This window comes from Rhipicephalus sanguineus, chromosome 2 (assembly GCF_013339695.2).
Source record: "Rhipicephalus sanguineus isolate Rsan-2018 chromosome 2, BIME_Rsan_1.4, whole genome shotgun sequence".
Lineage (NCBI taxonomy): Eukaryota > Metazoa > Arthropoda > Arachnida > Ixodida > Ixodidae > Rhipicephalus > Rhipicephalus sanguineus.
This window is the reverse complement of record NC_051177.1, coordinates 107,492,502-107,500,716: the sequence shown is the minus strand read 5'-3', so window position 1 is coordinate 107,500,716 and position 8,215 is coordinate 107,492,502.

Genomic DNA, 8,215 nt, shown 5'->3' with positions numbered 1-8,215 from the left:
GCACTTAAAGCTTCCCATACGAATTCTCATTGATTAGAAATTAGTCGGAAAATACGAGTATCGTATGAGCAGCGCAAAAATATTTGTTCAGACATTGTTAGACGTAAACTGGAGCCGTCTTAACCCTAGAACAATCATTACCAACCAGATGACCGATTTCATTTTTACTTTCAACCTTACTCAGATTGTTGACGCGCCGACTCGTGTTCACAACCACAGTAGCTCAATAGTGGACCTAATTTTTGTTAGCGACCACTTTCTAAGCAGCAACACCACCATAGAAAGCCTTCATGGTCTATCAGATCATGATTTAATATTGTGTAAACTGCCTTAGCTGGTCTTGCTCGTCCACATAGTGCTGAAAAACGCATCCTTGTTTTCAGCAGAGCTAACGATGACGCTATCATGACTTATCTTGTTCACGAATACGATGATTTCACCAATGTTTGTCTTGATAAACAGTCAAACATTGATAGGATCTGGCCGCACTTCAAAGAAATCATCCATTATTGCATCAGCAATTTCGTCCCCACGGTCAAGAAAAGCACGAACAAACAAAATCCCTGGATAACGCGAGAGATAATTGATATAAAACGAAAGATTAAGAGACTTAGAAAGCACAGTAAAAATTGTATTATCCGTGACTACCGATCTCGCCTCGATTCTTTAAACACTCAGCTTAAGAATGCAACAAGATGTGCAAAACAACAGTTTTGCAGTATTACCTTGCATACCTTTATTAAAACCTCGCCAAGCACATTTTGGCGGTACCTGACGACGAAGCAAAAAATCAAGTGCCCCAATGGTAGCCGCAGACTGGAAAGCTAAAGTAGACTCTTTTAATAAATACTTTCAGTCCGTCTTCACTGTTGACAGTAACGAAAACAACCATGTTAGCCAGACTTTCATGCCATCATTTGAACACGGAAAACTGACCAGTAGCCCTATAATTTATGAGGAGGGAGTGCTATCTTTGCTTCTGAACCTTGACGGAAAGAAAAGCAGTGGTCCGGACAACATTCCTAATGATTTTTTGAAACGTTACGCTGTACCCTGTAGCAAATATCTTTGTCTCATATATCAGAAATCAATTGAATAATGTCGAATTCCCTCAGATTGGAAAATTGCGAAGATAATTCCCGTTCACAAGTCAGGTGATAAACAATGCCCAAACAACTACCGGCCTATCTCTCTAACATGTACAAGCGGTAAAATTCTCGAGCATATTATCTTGAAGTATCTAACACAATATGTCGAAGACAACGATCTACTCCACCCTTGCCAGCACGGCTTTAGAAACGGACTATCCACTGTTACGCAGCTTGTCGAATTTGTACACGATCTCGCACAGGGTATTAACAATCAGTCCCAAATTGGCATAATTTTTCTTGATTTCTCTAAAGTGTTCGACCGTGTATCACACCGGAAACTGGTCTACAAACTTGTGCATCTAATTGGTAATGGAGCTGTCACGAAATGGATCGCCCATTTTTTAGCTGACCGCTGCCAATATGTACAACTTGACGGACACGCCTCTGATGTTATTCCCGTACTATCCGGGGTTCCCAGGGTTCCGTGCTGGCCCCACTTCTATTTTTACTCTTTATTAATGATATAGCCAACCAGTGTTAAGCCAAAATGAGATTATTTGCAGATGACTGCGTGCTCTACCACGAAGTCAAAGAGATGATCAAATTAAACTTAACAGTGCCTTAAACAGTGTATTCCGGTGGTGTCATGATTGGAACATGACCATTAACAAAGAAAAAACCGTTTCCATGTCAGTTACTAAGAAAAAAATTTCACTCAAATTCACTTATGTTTCTGACAGCACTGCACTGCGTTCTGTTAAGGAATATCGTTATCGGGGTATTTACATCACATCCGATTTAAACTGGACAACGCACGTTCAGCATGTAGCAAAAAAGCCATGAACAAGCTCCTCTTTCTTAAACGTGCCTTGAAAGACTCACCCCCCGAGATAAAACTTCTGTCTTATCTTTTCCTTATACGTCCGATATTGGAATATGCGAACATTGTCTGGTCCCCGTACACGTCTACCTGCATATCAACACTGGAAATGGTGCAGCGCAAAGCAGCACGATTTATCTACAACCGGCACCGGCGCACAGATTCACCTACTCAGTTATTGCGACGCGCAGGGCTCGCAACTTTATCCAGTACATCGAAACTCCATCGTCTAAAGTTTATCTACTTACTTTTGCACAACTAATTTAGGATTAAAGCATCAGACCACATCAATATAAGTCAGTCTAGGATCACTCGAAACAAACACCCATTCACTCTTGAAGAATTTCTTTGCAACGACAACACTTTCTTTTATTACTTTTTTTCGTTATCCGCGCGTGAGTGGAATGCGCTAGACGCCTCAGCGGTGCTGCAAACGAAAGTACAAAAATTTGTAGAACTCGCCGGGCTGTCCATTGTAACACCGATCTAGATGCTTGACATTGTCAGATTGATTCCTAAATAGTTTCCTGCTTGTTTTTTGCTTATCCTATGCCTGTAATATAAGTTGAATCCTACGATGCTGTAACCTCAGTGAATATATTGTAACCTATGTATATTTCTGTGTTTAGCATGTATGCCATCAGCGACTTATCTGTCAAGACATGTATGTATGAATTGTAGACTTATGCGATACCGTCTTCATCTACATTTTCACTGTAACACTTCTGTGTGTTTGCTGTTTTTATCTAAATGTACCCACTCCTGTAAAAACCCCATTTGGGGTTGACAGTATACTGAAAAAATAAACAAAATAAAAATATAAATATACAGTCTGTATATGGAGTAAACTAAGTTGTTATTTAGGCCAGCAAGGAAAGTCCGACAGTTCCCACCCACTGTAAGAATCGATGTTATGCGAAGCGGTCGGCGAGGAGCGGCGTACACCACATTATTTGTGTTTGAGACAAACCAAGGCATCAATTTCATGATATGTCGTTCAATATAGCACATCTTTTTTCACGCGTGCATATATGCGTGTACATTCTGGTATACGCAATGCTGATGAAAATTATATTCTAGTTTATACCATGCGTAACCTGTCACTTATGTTTGTGATGATCATGCCACGCCAATCTTGGTATATATCAAGTTAACGTAAGAGCCACGATAGCACTAAGATAGTGTCTGTAAACCGTGACGTACATGACAGGCCGGACATGATATTCTTATGACGACCTGTAATTTATATGCTTTATACACTCATTCCATGGCAAACCAGATTTGGCATATGTGATAACAGTAAAATTACCTGTAGTTGAATACAACTATAGCCGGATGCAATCCAACGGCGGATGCACACAAGCCTGCGCATTTGGGCGTTTACTCCAGATTGACGTCACGAGCCGGAAGGCCGGTGAACCCGCTATCGGATAACATTGCCCAGTGCATGAGCAGGACTATTTCTTTAGTCGCAAAGACAATCGGCTGCCGCGCTTCGGTCGTCTGGGCGGGGCCTCTCCACACTTTTAAAGTTGTATCCGATTATACAGCGCATCAAGTCCGTGTCATGTACGTGAATTTTATTGTACACAGCATGCATATCATGATTTTCATGTTACGACATGTCATTGGTGTTCGTCGTTCACTCAAGGTATGCTATACCAATCTTGATACATATCAACTTAATGAAACGGCCGCAGAGTACCGTGTGTATCATGTAAATAATGACGTACACGATATGCATACCATGATTTTGAGGCTACGGCCTGCCAGTTGAGTTCGTATTACAGTAAGTCAGGTTGTACTAGTTTTAGTATATGTCAAGTCAACAAAAATCACTAGATAGATAGATAGATAGATAGATAGATAGATAGATAGATAGATAGATAGATAGATAGATAGATAGATAGATAGATAGATAGATAGATAGATAGATAGATTCGCTCCAAATGCGTTTAAGGGCTCATACATACATATTTTATCGCGACAGGGTTAAAGAGCTCGTTTCGCAGAAATTCCGGTGTCCCCGTATGCGATGGCGTCGGTGGTTATGAGCAAAAAATCATCTTGTCCATCACAGAAAAATTCAGAAAAATGCAAATAAAATAGATAATAAAAAAGTTCGGCAGATCCCACGCCTTGTGGGAATCAGTTTCCTGCGAAGTAATCAGCGAGTAGTTCTTTATGCTGTATTTTTTTGCTTTGAGCCAAGGGTTACGAGGTGGATCGAAGTGCTTTTGTAAGCGTAGGAGTTATGTGCACATCGTGGCCTTATCAGGCACGTCGACTACAAACTTATGGTTTGACATAGTATCAGCACTCAAGTTAGAGTACAGGCGTCTGTGTTATCGAAACAAGGTGCACCTTACGGTGCGATGATGTGAATATCATACGTAATTTTCGTTAGTGTATTCCTCAGTGGTCAAGCAACGTTAAAATAGCGCTTGCTGAATTATAGGAATACAAACGTATTGTTTATTGGACTTCATAAAGCGGAGCCAACACTGGAACCACAACTGGAACCACAACCCAGCATCACGCCTGTATCATTGGAGTACAGCCGCCCATTTTTTTAACCTGAACGCGCGAGCGTCGACCGACGAGTTGATAAGCGCCATACAACGGAGCGCAGAGGCGAAATGAACGAGAATATACGCATGCGCTTTGAGCAGTCCTGTGCAGCTGTCGTCTGCTAGGCTTTACCGGGAACCGGACACCGCCCCCGCTTCTTGTGAGCACCACTATCATCCTTTTTTTTTCTATCATTCTTTTCTTTCTTTTCTTAACGCTGCCATCAAGTTATAAATAAAAGTCCAAGTGGTAGCGCTTGAGATGGACGGAATGTGATTACACGCGCTGATTATTCTACGTGCGTATCAGCATTTTCACAGCGGCACTGTTCAGATTTTACGTACGCCATGCGGAGTTGACAAGGAACTATCATCAGCGGCCAGCGCGCTCTCTGGCTCTTCGTTTTCTTCTTCATGTCCTTAGTCACTCATCATGCTTAGTCAAGTCAATCAAGCAAAGCTATGCTAAGATCAAGCTACTTAAGCCAAGCCATGTCATAATTACGCTAATTAGGACTATGCTAATTAAAACACCAATAATTAAGAAATTGCTAGTTAAAGTGATATAGTAGGCCCTTAATAAGTCATACCTGATTCAGATTTGACTAATTAGAGTTGCGATAATTATTATTTTGCTATTTAGGACCATGGTATTGAGAACGTTTAAGAACAAGCTATTCATGGCTTTACAAGTTAGGATCTTTTTAATAAAGACCTTCCTAATAAGGAAGGACTAATTACTAGTCTTACATAACACGATCCTAACTAGCAAATCATTAGTCAGAGAGATCTTTAAATAATTAATGACGTAATTAAAAGTCACTAATTACTACATGCTTAATTATCAGGGTGTTAGTAGAATCTTAAGAGCCCTTACTTAGCAAAGTTGTAATTATAATCTTCATAATTAGTATGTTCTTAATTAGCTTGATCGTAGCATGGCATGGCATAATTAGCGTGAACATTGCATAGCCTTACTTAATTGGCTTCACTGAGCATGGAGACAAGACCATGAAGAAGAGGACGCAAAGAGCCAGTGTACGCGCCGGCCTCTGATGATGAGAGTTTTTTGTCGGCTCCGCACGGCATGACGAAAAGCTTTACAGCTCCGCTTTAAAAATGCTGATACGCACGTAGCATAATTAGCGGGTGTAGTGACATCCCATCCATCTGAAGCACGACTGTTTGACCTATTCTTCATAATTTCCTGGCAGCGTTCAGGCAAGAAAAAAAGGATGACGATAGCAGTTCTCGAAAGAAGCAGGGCTGGTGTCCAGTTCCCGTAAAAGCCTAGCAGGCGACAGCTGCACAGGACAAGAAGGTGTTCTACCACGGAGCTATGCTATTTATTGAAACTGATTCGAGAAAAAAAAACACTATATGAATAATCGATAAAGATGCAAAAAAAATTGGACCATCTCCCCGAAGGGAACGCTGATGGGATGCGAAGCAGCAGCGTTGCGCACGGGTGGCGTCACGGGTTGAACGGCGCTAACGCGGGTGCTGCGGTGAGGGCTGGAATATTCGTTTGAAGCGAAACTCGGTGTAGCGTTTACTGGTGTAAACGTTTGTTTGAAACGCGGACACGGGAGGCGAGCGGGCGGTGGAGCCGGCAGCTGCGGCGCTCCGGCGGGTGAGGGAGAGAGTGACGTACGCGCGCACCTGCGAGGGTAGTGTGCGAGGTGTGCGTGACGTCAACGCCCAGCTGCGGCGTGACCTACTTGGCACCGCTCCAACACCTGCGCCGAGGGAAGCGCGTTGCCTCGCGTTTGTGCGGACGGACAGCGTTATACAGGCTAGTCAAAGAGCTGCTACGCATCTAATAAATAATAAAAATGTTTGGGTTCGAGTGAGAATTGAACCCAGGCCGTCTGCGTTGCAAGCAGGTGTTCTATCACAGAGCCACTCTCTTTCTGAAACTCCCTCGAAAAAAAAACAATATGAATGTCATGTAGTGGAAGGAGTCTCCTTAAGGCATGTAATATTGAGTGGCAGAAGCGTACAATCGCGCCAGGCGTCAAAACGTGTGAATTGCGCAATGAATGGGTGCTTTAAAGGCCCACCTATTACAAAGCGCTCAGACATATTTAATCATCATCAGCAGCAAAAGGATGAACAAAGTGAACAGCTGCGTACGATCGCCTGTTGCCTTACGGACGCGTAGTGGGCCCTTCGCTGATTCGCAAAAAGCATTATTATGGCGTAGTGGGCACTTAACAATTGTACCTGCAGTAGGAATTCTAAGGTACTTTTAAATGGGCAATGTTACGCGCAAAGTCGCTGGTTTCCTTACGGCACGGTTGAGCCATGCACCGAAAACCGAAGTGAGGCTAGCAATTGAGAAGGCGACACGCACTGGTCCCGATTAAGCTATCGCGTTCTACTTTTGAAGGCGAAGCTCAAGCGTCCTCCAAGTTTTTGGAGCATGTTTGGTCGGCAAGATGGCAGTCAGAGCACTTTACAGCGAAAGCTCTTATGAGATCCCAAAAACAGAGCCGTAATTGTCCACCGCCGCTGGTGTCCGTAACCGCTATCACGCGAAATAAGGGAAAATGAAATAAATAAAAAGATGCAGCATCGGATGGGTTTGGAACCCAGGCCCTCTGCGTGGCAGTAGAGTATTCTAACACAGAGCCACGTTGGTGCTTGAAATGCCTTTGCACAAAAGACCCTATGCAGGCGTCATGTCGGGCAAGGAATCGCGGTAAGATATGTAATGTTGCGTGGCAGAAGATTAAAATAACAAACAGGCGCCACACAATGCTAACTGCGCTGCGTCTGTGTGGTTTAAAGGGCCCCTAAACCACGCAGAGGTCGAAATTGAGTTGTGGCGTTGCAGTTGTGCACGAGTCTACTGCGAACGCTGGCGGAGTTGCACGCGCTTTGTCGTTTCGCTCTTTCCTTCGCTAGGCTGCGTTCGTCGGCTCGTCTATCCACCTATCCGAGTGCCCTTCCTCAGCATCCGAGGTGAAAACGCAAGAAGCGCGGGCATCTGCTAGCAGAAAACAGGCTCTTGTTCGCCCATTGACAGCGTCTCTTGCTCAAGACGTCACCTAATCATCAGGTGACGTCATGACGGCTGTTGTTTATGAAGGAAAGGCACGGAGAGGAGCACGCGAGCGTCTGTTGGTGGTTTAGGGGCCCTTTAAAGCTTGCCACCCACTACAAAGTGTTCAGCCACAATTCGTCATCGTCATCAGCCACGTGCAGCATCAACAATGTGCACATAATAACTCACATATGTCTAACGGGTACCTCGCTTATTTGCAGAAAGACGAAGGGTGGCATAGTGGGTGCTTCTTTACTTCACAAAAATTATGATTTATGGCGTAGTGAATACCTTGCATATGTAGTTGTATTCGTGCCCCAAGGGAGTTCGAAACGGCCTCTTGAAAGGCCGCTTTTCGAGCGTCCGCTTTGACTGTGCTGCGCGTTACCGTGTAGTACTTGGACTACGGTCATCGCTTCGTTTTTTTTTTTTTGCTGTTGTTGTATCTTGTCGCGTGCTGTCGTCACGTCTCTTCTTCCTTGTTTTTATTCTTTTACATCCCCTTTCCTCTTCCGTGCACGTACAGGGTAACAAACCGGCGACTGCTTCTGGTTAACCTCCCTGTCTTTCCTTTCTCCCTCTTCTCTCTTTCTCTTTACCCAAGCTAGGTATTGTTCTTAAAGGG